This window comes from Malaclemys terrapin, chromosome 24, assembly GCF_027887155.1.
Source record: "Malaclemys terrapin pileata isolate rMalTer1 chromosome 24, rMalTer1.hap1, whole genome shotgun sequence".
NCBI lineage: Eukaryota > Metazoa > Chordata > Testudines > Emydidae > Malaclemys > Malaclemys terrapin.
The window spans coordinates 2,320,392-2,335,377 of NC_071528.1; positions in this window are offsets into that span (position 1 = coordinate 2,320,392).

Below are 14,986 nucleotides of genomic sequence, written 5' to 3' on the forward strand. Positions count from 1 at the left end.
CATGTGCTACAGAATTCAGGAAACAGAGCAGGACCAGGGATATAAAGTTTAAACCAGAACTCTCGTTATAACATGACAAGATGGCTCCTACAAACTTTCAGCATACAGCCTCTGCGTGTATCTACTTCATGTGAGAGACCCCTGATAATGGGAGGCCTTCTGGTGATTAAACAACTAATTTTAAAGAGACTATAAATACAATATACTGCTGCATCACCCTTGCTTCATTCTTTAAACTTGTCCCAATAAATAACTGAACTTCTCAAACAAACAGGCCAGAGGCATGAGTAGAGAATTACAGCACTTCATCTGTGTGGGTCTGAGACTGTTAACGCTTAAGCTGCTGGCACTTATTTTTACCACTAGCGCAATCTGTCATCTCTGTCTGGGGGGAGGGATAGCTCAGTGGTTTGAGCATTGGCCTGCAAACCCAGGGTTATGAGTTCAATCCTTGAGGGGGCCACTTAGGGGTCTGGGGCAAAATCAGACTAGTGAAGGCAGGGGGCTGGACTCCATGACCTTTTAAGGTCCCTTCCAGTTCTAGGAGATAGGATATCTCCATTAATTTATTTTATTTTTATTTATTTATGTCATCTCTGTAGACAATTGTCATACGAATCCTGGTCGCAAATGTGTGTGTGAGAGAGAGAGCGCGGGGTGGGGAGGGGGGCAATAGGCAACATGTCCTCCCCTTCCTTCCTAAGGCTGTGGAGCAACTGCTCACCTGCTACTGCAACTTGGCACTTAAGGTTTCATACATTCCATAGAGTCATAGATGTTAAGGCCAGAAGGCACTTTTATGATCATTTAATCTGACCTTCTGTATGACACAGGCCAGAGAATTTCTCTCAGTGATTCCTGCATCCAGCCCAGTAACTTATGGGTGAGCTAGAGCAATTCTTTATTAATTTATTTATTTTGAAGGACGAGACTTACAATTCTGATTGAAGGACTACAGGAGATGGAGACTCCACCATGTCCCTTGTTCCAGTGATTTAAGTACACACATTGTGAAAAATTTGCAGCATATTTTGTCTGGCTTCAACTTCCTGCCACTGGAATTGTTATTTCCTGGAGCTCACAGCCAGTTTAGTTGGGCTGTTCGCTCTGTTCAATGATACGCCTTATCATTTTATCCTGGAGGTCTGGAATGTGTTTTCCAAAAAAGTAACTGTTGTGCTATAAAGGAAGCCCATGATATGCAGGGGGTTAGATGAGATGCTCTAAAGGTCTCTTCTGGCCATAAAGTCTACTAATTTTGGAAACACTGAGTGTAGCATTGGGAGCAGCCTTTGATGTTTCACTGTCTAGCCGGCTTGCTTCCTAGAATGAAGATGCATTGAGTGGGGTGATCCCCAGAGAGTAGCTCAAACCTTCAAAGTGTCAGGCCAGCAGCAGGACCGTAGCACTTCAGGGGATGGGTGGGTGTGGCAGTGACATCACAAAGGCCTTTTGCAGGACCTCAGCCTATTGGTCAAAGGTGTTAGGGAGGTGGTGACCTCACAGAGAGATGCTGACATCAGCAAGGCAGGACGGAACACAGGGCCAGGGAAACCTCAGAGACCCCTGTGGCTTTCTTTCAGCAAGTCTCCTTCTCGAGGTCTCTCATTCAGGACTGAGAGAGTATTAGGGTTCACGTACGTGAGCGCGAGGAGGAACCTTTTTCGAGTTTTCTCCTTTCCTTTTACTGATTTTACTAGAAAACAGACGTCCCTGTTGAGAAGGTAAGAGTCTCCGAGAGGTTTTGGAACCTGTTCAGTTTGATCCACCTGATGCCAGCTGAGTTCCAGGCATGGAAAACACTAGTTCAAGGTGGCAGAATTTTAGAGCCCACCTGGGATTTTGTCCCATACAATCACTGGGGACATTAGGGTTTGTCCTTTTCGTTTTACCTTTTCCTCCATCCCTCCTTCCTTTCGCTTCATCTCTTACTTCTTTTGTCCTTTCTCCTCCCACCACCAGGAGGTGTGAGTGTGTGTGTGTGAGTGTGTGTGTTGCGTGTTGCGAGGGGTGCTCTGCATCTCCCATTGTGGGAGGTCCACCCAAGAAAGTGGGGCTGAAATAGTCCTCGGACAGTGATCCCTACCTGGGCCTTCCTTTGAGCTCTCTGGTGAGAACTCTCAGCCTCCCGCCCCTCAGTCTCTACCCTGATTGGTTGAGCAGGGGGTTATTGAGAGGGAGGAGACTCAGGTCCTTTTTGTTCTCTTTTAAGAACAAGTAAATAAGTCATAACCAGTCATCTGATTGACGAATTTTGCTGCTTCTCTACATGAATTGTCTCTGCGCAGTTCATGAACTGTTGTTGGTCTGGATCTCATTTGAGAGCACTTTATTCAGGCTCTGGCTTCGGCAGGGATGGGGAGGGACCAAAAAGGCTGGTTAGTGAGAGGCTGCCTTGACCCCAGACTCATGCCTGCTCCCCGCTCGGTTCCAGGCTGTCCAGGCTCCTGAGGAGGTTCAGGAAGAAGGCTCTGCAGGTGGCCCCAGAGTCTGAGGGAAGCAGCTGCCATCTTCCCCAGGAGCAAAGCGGCTTCTCCGTCCCTGCTGGCGGGGAAGGAGCTCCCCGCTGAGCGAGGAGGTGGAAGTGCCCAGCCTTCTGGCAGAGGAAAGCCGCTCCTGGCGCAGGCGCTGAGGTGAGAGAGCCACCGGCCAGGCCGAAATGGAGCTGGCCCAGGATGCGGCTGGGCAGGCAGGACCCAGCCCAGAAGGGGAGCCGGGCAGGGTGGCTCTGGGGCTTGTTGTGTGGGAAGCACCGGCCTCAAGAGCCCAGCCCCGGTTCCCAGCAGGAGTCATCGCCCTGCCCGGTCCCTGAGGACCTTCCAGCCTCCCCAGGGCAGGAGGTGGAGGATCCCTGTCGCAGCACCAGCAGCTCGGCCCACTCCCCAGGGGACAGCAGCAGCACCTGGGACTCAGGCAGCAGTGAGGCCGATGGGCGCTGCTGCTTTGTTCCAGGTGAGGCGCCAGGCTGGGCTCAGGGAGGGGTGAGGAGGGGGCTGTGAACACCCTGGGCCACGCACTCGACCAGTACTATGGGGGCGGGTCCCCAGCCCAGGTGTCTGGTCTGAGCCACGTGAACCCCACTGACACTAGATGCTGCGATCCTGTGGCTTAGCATTAGTGTCTGGGATGACTTGGGGCAAGATCTCAACCTCCCCGCAACCCACTTCACTGCTGCCAGAATCCCTCCTGCCCTCCCTGCAAGAGTCCCCTCCCTGCCCTACCTGGGTGGGGGTGGAGGAGAGGGTTCTGAGAACTTGAGCTATGGTTTGGAGGTGAATCAGCTGTCAAGGGCACTGAGGGGGAGGTGGCAGGAGCTCACCCTACAAGGAGCGGGTGTTACCAGATGTGCCCATTTCTTTGGGGTATGCTCATTTATTCGGGTTACTCTTCTGGGGAAGGGGGTTCTGTAATTCTATCAATGTACTGCTTGTGTCACTTGTGTTTTCATATGAAGCTCTACTTCTCCCTTCTGCAAGTCCCCTCCCAGTGGAGCTATCCTGCAGGACCTAGGCTCCCTAGGGCTGGGTTACTCCTGCCCCAGAACCGGATGAACACCCACACACCCACACATACATTAACAGAGCAAGTGTGAGCAGACCGGGTCAATCAGCACTGTCAAGCTGACCCCTTATATGTCTCTGGACTCACTGGGCTGGATGAAGCAGCACTTTCAAGCTACCTCTCCTTATATGCCCCTGGGATCCATGGACTGGGTCAAGCAGCACTTTCAAGCTGTTACCCTTATGCGTCCCAGATTCAGCACGTCCCTATCCCCACTCCCCCAACACAATTGTACTGGCAGTAACTTACTTGATGAGCAAACCCCACAGTATTTTGGGCGCTGCAGGGATCTTTAGCTTAGGTAAAAGAAGCGTTGCTGTAGAGTGAATGGGGGAAGCTAAAAACACAAAAGAGTAAAGTTCAGCAACAGAGAGAGAAGCAACCAAGTTAACCATAAAAGTTATTTATTGAAGAATAGTGATAACTACACAAGGAGAGCTAAACCAACATAACATACATTATTAAAGGTTAATACCTAAGGTAGAAAGGAAAACACAGAGAGAGAAAGAGGGAGGATCTCACAAACTCCATGAGGCTTGAACTGGTTGGGGTTCCCAGGTGATGGTGGTCGCAGAGGGTCCTGAATGTAGGAGACAGGCAGAGCCCGCCAGCATGATCAGTCAGGAGACGATGGAGTTCCAGTGGAACTGATGCATAGTTTGGATCTAAGCATCAGAACCCTGACTACAGGGTGAGTAGGCATTTTTGTAGTGAAATTGCAGTTGTTCAAGGGAGAACACTAGATTTATTTATAGGTAAACTGATGACTCAAGGGTTTTCTTTAGACTAGACAATAGGAACTGATCACTCTTGGCTATGGGTGGTGTTTTCTTCCAGGGAGCTCACAATGCAACTAGGCTACTTCAGTATTTGGATATCAATTAAGGATTCATTACTAGAATTGGTCTGATAATTGCTGAGTCTGATAATTGCTAATGAACCCATAGGTTCATTAGCATCTGGAGCAGAGATTCCCATGATGCAGTGCTTCCCTGCTTTTTCTGGTTCCAGAGTTCAGTGTCGTTCTCTGTTCTCCATTTTGTATGTAAATTGAGATGTCTTCCTGTCTCATCTTTCATGCAGATGAGGCTAGGGGAATTGTCTCTGCTCTCCATTCTGTATGCTAATGGAGCTGTCTTAATCTTGTCACCCTTGTCAGGAGGGATCTAGGTGTGTCACCCAATGCCCTTCACTGCTCTCTGCAAGTTTTTTCCTCTGATGCGTTTTAGTTTAAGCAGAGGTTGGGGGGGGTGTCTTTCATGAGTCAGGCTGGAGACTGCACCCTGGTTCCCCAAGAACACAGAGGTGTCTGGTATCAGGGGGTTGGCACTGGAGGTTACTAGAAAGGATAACAAGACTCCATTCTGGGGGTCAGGAGGTGAATCCATCCCTCAGTGGTGGGCAGGTGCTGGGTGGAAATACTGCTGGTTCCAGGTGCCCTTAATTCCCCCTGATTCCTCTGGGCATTTGAGTCTCTGACAGGTTCTCGTTCCCTTGCAGCAGGAGGACGTCACGGCCAAAGTGATGCACCAGCTCCGCATCATCCGGCACTTGCGCCAGGTGCCTGAGGCACTGCAGAGGCTGTGCCTCTGAGGCCACCAGCAACTCCCGCTCCCTGCTGCAGGTACTGCTCTGGCTCCCTGTAAATGGGGAGCTAGTGGAAGGGGAAATGGAGCCCCCTGGCACTCACTAAAAGGGAAAGTGGTGGATTCTCCATCTCTTGATGTCATTGAATGAAGACTAGATGCCTTTCTGGAATGTGTGTGCCCAAAAAGTAACTATTGTACTATACAGGAAGCCTATGATATGCAGGGGGTTAGATGAGATGCTCTAAAGGTCTCTTCTGGCCATAAAGTCTACTAATTTTGTTAAAACTGAGTGTAGCATTGGGAGCAGCCTCTGATGATTTACTGTCTAGCCGGCTTGCTTCCTAGAATGAAGACGCATTGAGTGGGGTGATCCACAGAGAGTAGCTCAAACCTTCAAAGTATCTGGCCAGCGGCAGGATATTAGTACTTCAGGGGATGTGTGTGTGTGGCAGTGACATCTCAAAGGCCTTTTGCAGGACCTCAGCCTATTGGTCAGAGGTGGTGGGGAGATGGTGACCTCACAGAGAGATGCTGACATGAGCCAGGCAGGACAGGGGCACAGAGCCAGGAAAACCTTGTAGACCCCTGTGGCTTAGCTTCAGCAATTCTCCTTCTCGAGGTCTCTCTTTGAGAGAGTATTAGGGTTCACGTAGGTGAGTGCGAGGAGGAACCTCTTTCGAGTTTTCTCCTTTCCTTTTACTGATTTAACTATAAAACAGATGTCCCTGTTTAGAAGGTAAGAGCCTCCGAGAGGTTTTGGAACCTGTTCAGTCTGATCCATCTGGTGCCAGCTGAATTCTAAGCATGGAAAACACTAGTTTAAGGTGGCAGAATTTTATTCCCTCCCTGGGGTTTTGTCCCGTAGAATCACTGGGGACATTAGGGTTTGTCCTTTTCGTTTTACCTTTTCCTCCATCCTTCCTTCCTTTCTCTTCATCTCTTACTTCTTTTGTCCTTTCTCCTGTTCCCCTCCCACCACCAGGAGTGGTGTGTGTGTGTGTGTTGCTGGTGGTGCTCTTCACCTCCCCTTGTGGAAAGTTCATCCAAAACTGTGGGATTGAAATAGTGCTTGGACTCCACTGACACTAGATGCTGCCATCCTGTGGCTTAGCATTAGTGTCTGGGATGACTTGAGGCAAGATCTCAACCTCCCTGCAACCCACTTCACTGCTGCCAGAATCCCTCCTGCCCCCCCTGCTAGAGTCGCCTCCCTGCCAAACCTGGGTGGGGGTGGAGAAGAGGGTTCTGATAACTTGAGCTGTGGTTTGGAAGTGGAACAGCTGTCAAGGGCACTGAGGGGGAGGAAACAGGAGCTCACCCTACAAGGAGGGGGGTTGGCACTGGAGGTTACTAGAAAAGATAACAAGACTCCATTCTGGGGTTCAGGAGGTGAATTCATCCCTCAGTGGTGGGCAGGTGCTTGGTGGAAATACTGCTGGTTCCAGGTGCCCTTAATTCCTCCTGATTCCTCTGGGCGTTTGAGTCTCTGACAGGTTCTCGTTCCCTTGCAGCAGGAGGACGTCACGGCCAAAGTGATGCACCAGCTCCCCATCATCCGGCACTTGCGCCAGGTGCCTGTGACACTGCGGGGGCTGTGCCTCTGAGGCCATCAGCAACTCCCGCTCCCTGCTGCAGGTACTGCTCTGGCTCACTGTAAATGGGGAGCTAGTGGAAGGGGAAATGGAGCTCCCTGGCACTCACTGAAAGGGAAAGTGGTGGATTCTCCATCTCTTGATGTCATTGAATGAAGACTAGATGCCTTTCTGGAATGTGTGTGCCCAAAAAGTAACTATTGTATTATACAGAAAGCCTATGATATGCAGGGGGTTAGATGAGATGCTCTAAAGGTCTCTTCTGGCCATAAAGTCTACTAACTTTGTTAAAACTGAGTGTAGCATTGGGAGCAGCCTCTGATGTTTTACTGTCTAGCCGGCTTGCTTCCTAGAATGAACACTCATTGAGTGGGGTGATCCACAGAGAGTAGCTCAAACCTTCAAAGTATCTGGCCAGCGGCAGGATATTAGTACTTCAGGGGATGGGTGTGTGTGGCAGTGACATCACAAAGGCCTTTCGCAGGACCTCAGCCTATTGGTCAGAGGTGGTGGGGAGGTGGTGACCTCACAGAGAGATGCTGACATGAGCCAGGCAGGCTAGGGGCACAGAGCCAGGAAAACCTCGTAGACCCCTGTGGCTTTGCTTCAGCAATTCTCCTTCTCGAGGTCTCTCTTTGAGAGAGTATTAGGGTTCACGTAGTTGAGTACAAAGAGGAACCTCTTTCGAGTTTTCTCCTTTCCTTTTACTGATTTTACTAGAAAACAGACATCCCTGTTGAGAAGGTAAGAGTCTCCGAGAGGTTTTGGAACCTGTTCAGTTTGATCCACCTGATGCCAGCTGAATTCTAGGCATGGAAAACACTAGTTTAAGGTGGCAGAATTTTATAGCCCACCTGGGATTTTGTCCCATACAATCACTGGGGACATTAGGGTTTGTCCTTTTCGTTTTACCTTTTCCTCCATCCCTCCTTCCTTTCTCTTCATCTCTTACTTCTTTTGTCCTTTCTCCTGTTCCATTCCCACCACCAGGAGGTGTGAGTGTGTGTGTGTGAGTGTGTGTGTTGCGTGTTGTGAGGGGTGCTCTGCATCTCCCATTGTGGGAGGTCCACCCAAGAAAGTGGGGCTGAAATAGTCCTCGGACAGTGATCCCTAACGGTGACCTGGGCCTTCCTTTGGGCTCTCTGGTGAGAACTCTCAGCCTCCCGCCCCTCAGTCTCTACCCTGATTGGTTGAGCAGGGGGTTATTGAGAGGGAGGAGACTCAGGTCCTTTTTGTTCTCTTTTAAGAACAAGTAAATAAGTCATAACCAGTCATCTGATTGACGAATTTTGCTGCTTCTCTACATGAATTGTCTCTGCGCAGTTCATGAACTGTTGTTGGTCTGGATCTCATTTGAGAGCACTTTATTCAGGTTATTCAATGTATGAAATTCAAGATCCAATGGTTAGATTGAAAGTCAAAGGGCTCTTGGGTCCTATTCCCAACTCTGCCACTGACTGGCTGTGTGACCTAAGACAAGTCAATTCTCCTTTCTCAGCCTTAGCTTCTCCCCCTTTCAAGTAGGGATAACTATCCGCTTCTATCTACCTCAGCGTAGGTGGAGGATGGGGATCCATTGGAGTGTGTCACTAGGAGCACTGCATAATATGCGGTGTCCTATCCCGTTTTTTCAGATCAGATTATGACAGACTAGAATAGCTGAAATATTTAATTTTTTTTGTATTTTATTATTTTGAAATTGTTAAGTGCAGCAGGCTCCAGGAAGGTGTGTAAAGTGCTGGGATGTCAGGAGCTGGGATGCACTGTCACCCCCGCACTAGGGCAGTGTTCTGCACCCCCTGCTGCTGGCTGAATTTCTCTGTCCCTTGGCAATAAGACAGATGCTTGTTTTCACAGCCAGTCGATCACCCAGTGTCATCACCCTGCCTGCTGGCTGGGCAGGGTAACTCCTCAGGTCACCACCCTCTCTACCCTGCCTTGGGCTAGTAGAGTGAGGAGGAGGGCAAGCGACAGCTGGTGACCCTGAACATCCACCATCCATCGCTCCATCACCCAGAGCAAGTGAGTGGCATTAGGGTTCCTCTGTGGCGTCCCCTGTCTGTCTGGGGAGAGGCAGAAAGAGGGGGAGAGAATCTCTCCCAAAGGAGATTGGATTTGCAATCCATGGGAGCAGATCATGCAATGAACTCCTGCCAGTGTGTTTAGATTGCATTCCCTGCACCCCTGTGCGAGGAGAAGGAGCTGCTCTGGCTGCGCAGGGATGGGGAGGGACCAAAAAGGCTGGTCAGTGAGAGGCTGCCTTGACCCCAGACTCACGCCTGCTCCCCGCTCGGTTCCAGGCTGTCCAGGCTCCTGAGGAGGTTCAGGAAGAAGGCTCTGCAGGTGGCCCCAGAGCCTGAGGGAAGCAGCTGCCATCTTCCCCAGGAGCAGAGCAGCCTCTCCGTCCCTGCTGGCAGGGAAGGAGCTCCCGGCCGAGCGAGGAGGTGGAAGTGCCCAGCCTTCTGGCAGAGGAAAGCTGCTCCTGGCGCAGGCGCTGAGGTGAGAGAGCCACCGGCCAGGCCGAAATGGAGCTGACCCAGGATGCGGCTGGGCAGGCAGGACCCAGCCCAGAAGGGGAGCCGGGCAGGGTGGCTCTGGGGCTTGTTGTGTGGGAAGCACCGGCCCCAAGAGCCCAGCCCCGGTTCCCAGCAGGAGTCATCGCCCTGCCCGGTCCCTGAGGACCTTCCAGCCTCCCCAGGGCAGGAGGTGGAGGATCCCTGTCGCAGCACCAGCAGCTCGGCCCACTCCCCAGGGGACAGCAGCAGCACCTGGGACTCAGGCAGCAGTGAGGCCGATGGGCGCTGCTGCTTTGTTCCAGGTGAGGCGCCAGGCTGGGCTCAGGGAGGGGTGAGGAGGGGGCTGTGAACACCCTGGGCCACGCACTCGACCAGTACTATGGGGGCGAGTCCCCTGCCCAGGTGTCTGGCCTGAGCCACGTGAACCCCACTGACACTAGATGCTGCCACTTTGTGGTTGATGCTCCAGTTGGGTGGCGGGAGGGGAAGGCATCCCAGGGAGTCCAGGAGAGTGTGGGGGGTCTCTTTCCTATGAGCTCCTGAAGGAGTTGGCGGCTGAAGGCATCACTGAGAGGCGGGAGTGTGGGGCACAATCTGCCCTGGGTCCCGGAGGTGGGAAGAGGTCACATTGCCCCACCATGCCCCTGTCCTTCCCCCGAGTGGCAGCAGGCATCACCTTGTCCACTTCTCTCCCTGGTGCAGGGACCCCCAGGGACTCAGAGGACGAGGAGGAAGAATGGGTGGACGTGGCCACAGAGGAGGCTGCTCTCAAAAACATCTGAGAGCAGCTCCAGAGCATGAGAAAGAACCTCTTTTGAGTTTTCTCCTTTCTTTTACTGGTTTTACTAGAAAACATACGTCCCTGTTTAGACGGTAAGAGCCTCCGAGAGGTTTGGAACCTATCCTATTTGTTTTATCTTTCCTCCATCCCTCCTTCCTTTCTCTTCATCTCTTACTTCTTTTGTCCTTTCTCCTGTTCCCCTCCCACCAGGAGGGGTGTGTGTGTGTTGCTGGGGGTACTCTTCATCTCCCATTGTGGGAGGTCCATCCAAAAATGTGGGGTTGAAATAGTGCTTGGACGCCACTGACACTAGATGCTGCGATCCTGTGGCTTAGCATTAGTGTCTGGGATGACTTGGGGCAAGATCTCAACCTCCCCGTAACCCACTTCACTGCTGCCAGAATCCCTCCTGTCCCCCCTGCTAGAGCCCCCTCCCTGCCCAACCTGGGTGGGGGTGGAGAAGAGGGTTCTGAAGACTCAAGCTGTGGTTTGGAGGTGGATCAGCTGTCAAGGGCACTGAGGCGGAGGTGGCAGGAGCTCACCCTACAAGGAGAGGGGTTGCAACTGGAGGTTACTAGAAAGGAGAACAATCTCCATTCTGGGGGTCAGGAGCTGAATCCATCCCTCAGTGGTGGGCAGGTGCTGGGTGGAAATGCTGCTGGTTCCAGATGCCCTTAATTCCCCCTGATTCCTCGGGGCATTTGAGTCTCTGACAGGTTCTCGTTCCCTTGCAGCAGGAGGACATCACGGCCAAAGTGATGCACCAGCTCCTCATCATCGGGCACTTGCGCCAGGTGCCTGAGGCACTGCAGGGGCTGTGCCTCTGAGGCCACCAGCAACTCCCGCTCCCTGCTGCAGGTACTGCTCTGGCTCACTGTAAATGGGGAGCTAGTGGAAGGGGAAATGGAGCCCCCTGGCACTCACTAAAAGTGAAATTGGTGGATTCTCCATCACTTAATTTAATTGATGTCATTTTATGAAGACTAGATGCCTTTCTAGAATGTGTTTGCCCAAAAAGTAACTATTGTTCTACATAGGAAGCCTGTGATATGTCTGGGGTTAGATTAGATGCTCTAAAGGTCTCTTCTGGCCATAAAGTCTACTAATTTCAGAAAAACTGAGTGTAGCATTGGGAGCAGCCTCTGATGTTTTACTGTCTAGCCGGCTTGCTTCTTAGAATGAACACTCATTGAGTGGGGTGATCCACAGGGAGTAGCTCAAACCTCCAAAATGTCTGGCCAGCGGCAGGACATTAGCACTTCAGGGGATGGGTGAGTGTGGCAGTGACATCTCAAAGGCCTTTTGCAGGACCTCAGCCTATTGGTGAAAGGTGATAGGGTAGTGGTGACCTCACAGAGAGATGCTGATATCAGCCAGGCAGGATGGGGCGCAGTGCCAGGGAAACCTCGTAGACCCCTGTGGCTTTGCTTCAGCAAGTCTCCTTCTCAAGGTCTCTCTTTGGGGACTGAGAGAGTATTAGGGTTCACGTAGGTGAGCACGAGGAGGAACCTCTTTCGAGTTTTCTCCTTTCCTTTTACTGATTTTACTAGAAAACAGATGTCCCTGTTGAGAAGGTAAGAACCTCCGAGAGGTTTGTAACCTGTTCAGTCTGATCCATCCGGTGCCATCTGAATTCTAGGCATGGAAAACACTAGTTTAAGGTGGCAGAATTTTATAGCCCACCTGGGATTTTGTCCCATACAATCACTTGGGACATTAGGGTTTGTCCTTTTTGTTTTACCTTTTCCACTATCCCTCCTTCCTTTCTCTTCATCTCTTACTTCTTTTGTCCTTTCTCCTGTTCCCCTCCCACCACCAGGAGGGGTGAGGCGGGCTGGCTCCAACTGGCTGTAGGATCTGCTGCTGCAGGGGTTGGGGGTTAGTAGTGTTCGTCTTGGGGAGGCAGAGGCAGAGCAGAGAATGAGCTTGGCTGGAGTCAAGTTCTTCTTGTCCTGGTTAAGTGGTGACTGGGCTTTTAAGGGGACCATGCTCCAGGTTCATGCCTTCCTGTCATCCTGGAGCAGCTGGGGAAGCAAGTCCTCATGGAGGGCCCTGCCCATATCCCTGTTCTCCAGGCTCCCTTGGGGACAGAGGAAATGAAGGGTCTAGCTCTAGCTTCTATCCTCTAGCATCTCCTGCAGAGGGGCTGAGGGGAAAAAGAGAGTCCTGGCCCACGGGGGACTGGGAGCTGGCAGGAAAATGCTGATGGAGTCCCCTCTCCCTCTCCCTTCCATTAGAACTCAGCAGATTTCCCAGGATGGGTCACCACGTGGCACAGCTGGCTCTGTTGATCAGTGACCCAGCCCAGGACATCAGACGGCAGGCCAGGGAGGGGGTTTACTGGCTCTACCAGCTGCTGCTGCACCAGAGGGGTAAGGAACCCAGCTGGGAAATGGCACCCGATAGAAGAATGAGACTGGGACCCCAGCCAATTTCTCTCAGACTGACCCCGGCTGGAGGATGAGTCTCTGTCTGTCTCTTTCTCTGTTCTACACCCCTCCCCTGCAATTCTGTTGGGCCAGGCATGCAGCGAGCACTCTGCCCACTTTGCAGCCACCAATGGGATTGGAAGGACACAAGCACTGGAGCAGAATGACAAATGTGTGTGTGTCTCTCTTTCCCAGGACTAGTTTCAGAGTAACAGCCGTGTTAGTCTGTATCCGCAAAAAGAAGAACAGGAGTACTTGTGGCACCTTAGAGACTAACAAATTTATTAGAGCATAAGCTTTCGTGGACTACAGCCCACTTCTTCGGATGCATATAGAATGGAACATATAATGAGGAGATATATATACACACATACAGAGAGAGCATAAACAAGTGGGAGTTGTCTTACCAACTCTGAGAGGCCAATTAATTAAGAAAAAAAAAAAAAAAAAAAAAAAACTTTTGAAGTGATAATCAAGCTAGCCGAGTACAGACAGTGTGATAAGAAGTGTGAGAGTACTTACAAGGGGAGATAGTCAACGTTTGTAATGGCTCAGCCATTCCCAGTCCTTATTCAAACCGGAGTTGATTGTGTCTAGTTTGCATATCAATTCTAGCTCTGTAGTCTCTCTTTGGAGTCTGTTTTTGAAGTTTTTCTGTTGTAATATAGCCACCCGCAGGTCTGTCACTGAATGACCAGACAGGTTAAAGTGTTCTCCCACTGGTTTTTGAGTATTTTGATTCCTGATGTCAGATTTGTGTCCATTAATTCTTTTGCGTAGAGACTGTCCGGTTTGGCCAATGTACATGGCAGAGGGGCATTGCTGGCACATGATGGCATAGATCACATTGGTAGATGTGCAGGTGAACGAGCCCCTGATGGTATGGCTGATGTGATTAGGTCCTATGATGATGTCACTTGAATAGATATGTGGACAGAGTTGGCATCGGGGTTTGTTACAAGGATAGGTTCCTGGGTTAGTGGTTTTGTTCAGTGATGTGTGGTTGCTGGTGAGTATTTGCTTTAGGTTGGGGGGTTGTCTGTAAGCGAGGACAGGTCTGTCTCCCAAGATCTGTGAGAGTAAAGGATCATCTTTCAGGATAGGTTGTAGATCTCTGATGATGCGCTGGAGAGGTTTTAGTTGGGGGCTGAAGGTGACAGCTAGTGGTGTTCTGTTATTTTCTTTGTTGGGCCTGTCTTGTAGGAGGTGACTTCTGGGTACTCGTCTGGCTCTGTCAATCTGTTTTTTCACTTCAGCAGGTGGGTATTGTAGTTTTAAGAATGCTTGATAGAGATCTTGTAGGTGCTTGTCTCTATCCGAGGGATTGGAGCAAATGCGGTTATATCTTAGAGCTTGGCTGTAGACAATGGATCGTGTGGTGTGTCCTGGATGGAAGCTGGAGGCATGTAGGTAAGTGTAGCGGTCAGTAGGTTTCCGGTATAGGGTGGTATTGATGTGACCATCGCTTATTAGCACAGTAGTGTCCAGGAAATGGACCGCTTGTGTGGATTGATCTAGGCTGAGGTTGATGGTGGGATGGAAATTATTGAAATCATGGTGAAATTCCTCAAGGGCTTCTTTTCCATGGGTCCAGATGATGAAGATGTCATCAATGTAGCGCAAGTAGAGTAGGGGCGTTAGGGGACGAGAGCTAAGGAAGCGTTGTTCTAAGTCAGCCATAAAAATGTTGGCATATTGTGGGGCCATGCGGGTACCCATAGCAGTGCCGCTGACTTGAAGGTATATATTGTCCCCAAATGTGAAATAGTTGTGGGTGAGGACAAAATCACAAAGTTCAGCCACCAGGTTAGCTGTGACATTATCAGGGATACTGTTCCTGATAGCTTGTAGTCCATCTTTGTGTGGAATATTGGTGTAGAGGGCTTCTACGTCCATAGTGGCCAGGATGGTGTTTTCTGGAAGGTCACCGATGGATTGTAGTTTCCTCAGGAAGTCAGTGGTGTCTCGAAGATAGCTGGGAGTGCTGGTAGCGTAGGGTCTTAGGACAGAGTCTACACAACCAGACAAGCCTGATGTTAGGGTGCCAATGCCTGAGATGATGGGGCGTCCAGGATATCCAGGTTTATGGATCTTGGGTAGCAAATAGAATACCCCTGGTCGGGGTTCTAGGCATGTGTCTGTACAGATTTGTTCCTGTGCTTTGTCAGGGAGTTTTTTTAGCAGATGGTGTAGTTTCTTTAGGTAATCCTCAGTGGGATCAGAGGATAATGGCCTGTAGAATGTGGTGTTAGAGAGCTGTCTAGCAGCCTCCTGGTCATATTCCAATTTATTCATGATGACGACAGCACCTCCTTTGTCAGCCTTTTTGATTATGATGTCAGGGTTGTTTCTGAGGCTGTAGATGGCGTTGTGTTCAGCATGGCTGAGGTTATGTGGCAAGTGATGTTGCTTTTCCACAATTTCAGCCTTTGCACGTCGACGGAAGCAATCTATGTAGAAATCCAGTCTGTTGTTTCGACCGTCCGGAGGAGTCCATGCAGAATCCTTTTTTTTGTAG